The sequence below is a fragment of the Petromyzon marinus genome, unplaced genomic scaffold, assembly GCF_048934315.1.
Source record: "Petromyzon marinus isolate PM22_M1 ecotype Great Lakes invasive population unplaced genomic scaffold, UKy_Petmar_22M1.pri1.0 PM_G_Scaffold_6, whole genome shotgun sequence".
NCBI classification, from domain to species: domain Eukaryota; kingdom Metazoa; phylum Chordata; class Hyperoartia; order Petromyzontiformes; family Petromyzontidae; genus Petromyzon; species Petromyzon marinus.
Genome location: NW_027423013.1, coordinates 1082501 through 1084290, shown reverse-complemented (window position 1 = coordinate 1084290; position 1790 = coordinate 1082501).

Genomic DNA, 1790 nt, shown 5'->3' with positions numbered 1-1790 from the left:
TTCAGGACAGTCCAATTGTCTTTCAAATCTACGGTAGAACTCGTTCAGGTCGTTGGCTAGGCGGGAGTCGTTAGTGGTGTGGGGCGCTCTGGGTTTGTAGTTGGTGATGTGCCTGAGCCCTTTGGCAGACAGAAGCAGCGTCGTTAGTAGAGAACTGGTGTTTTAGTGTCTCTGAGTACAGTCGTTTAGCCTCTCTCACCGCTTTGCTAAACCTGTTCTTCGACTCCTTGAATCTGTCTCTATCCCCACTCCTAAACGCTTCCTCCTTCTCCAACCTCAACCTTTTGAGCTTTGCTGAGAACCAGGGCTTGTTGTTGTTAAAGTTCACCCTGGTACGTGTTGGGATACAGCAGTCCTCACAGAAGCTGATGTACACAGCCTCTGTGAGTTCATCCAGACTATTGGTAGCAGTCGTGAACATATCCCAGTCAGTACAGTCTAAGCACGCCCGCAAATCTTCCACAGCCTCACTGGTCCACTGTTTAGATGTCCTCACAGCAGGTTTACAGAGTTTTAGTTGCTGCCTGTATGCACGAATCAGGTGGACCAAGGGAGTTCTGTGCGAGCCGAACAGCCCCGTGACCCACAAGAGAAACATCCCCGCCAAATTCGAGCGTTTGACGGGGTCTATCCGTGAAAAAATATTCACGTTTTTGAGTGCACATGCATTTCTGCTGCAAATGCCTCTGGAAGTTTCATGCCGTTCGTATGCCAATTGTGGCAACACGAAAATGACCCGTTTTCCCATTCCGAGGGATTTCTGTGCGACCCTAACAGCCCCGTGAGCCACAAGAGACACATCCCCGCCAATTTCTAGCGTTTCACGGGGTCTATCCGTGAAAAATATAGACGTTTTTGAGTGCACATGCATTTCTGCTGCAGATGCCTCTGGAAGTTTCATGCCGTTCGTACGCAATGTGGCAACACGAAAATGACCCCTTTTCCCATTCCGAGGGATTTCTGTGCGACCCTAACTAACAGCGCCCGTGAGCCACAAGAGAGACATCCCCGCCAATTTATAGCGTTTCACGGGGTCTATCCGTGAAAAATATAGACGTTTTTGAGTGCACATGCATTCCTGCTGCAAATGCCTCTGGAAGTTTCATGCCGTTCCTATGCAATGTGGCCACACAAAAATGACCCGTTTTCCCATTCCGAGGCATTTCTGTGCGACCCTAACAGCCCCGTGAGCCACAAGAGAGACATCCCCGCCAACTTCTAGCGTTTGACGGGGTCTATGCGTGAAAAATATTAAAATTTTTGAGTGCACGTGCCTTTCTGCTGCAAATGCCTCTGGAAGTTTCATGGCGTTCCTATGCAATGTGGCAACACGAAAATGACCCCTTTTCCCATTCCGAGGGAGTTCTGTGCCACCCTAACAGCCCCGTGAGCCACAAGAGACACATCCCCGCCAATTTCTAGCGTTTCACGGGGTCTATCCGTGAAACATATAGAAGTTTTTGAGTGCACATGCATTCCTGCTGCAAATGCCTCTGGAAGTTTCATGCGGTTCGTACGCAATGTGGCAACACGAAAATGACCCGTTTTCCCATTCCCAGGGATTTCTGTGCGACCCGAACAGCCCCGTGAGCCACAAGAGACACATCCCCGCCAATTTCTAGCGTTTCACGGGGTCTATCCGTGAAAAATATCAATTTTTTTTTGACTGCACATGCATTTCTGCTGCAAATGCCTCTGGAAGTTGCATGCGGTTCGCATGCAATGTGGCGACACGAAAATGACCCGTTTTCCCATTCCGAGGGATTTCTGTGCCACCCTAACAGCCCCGT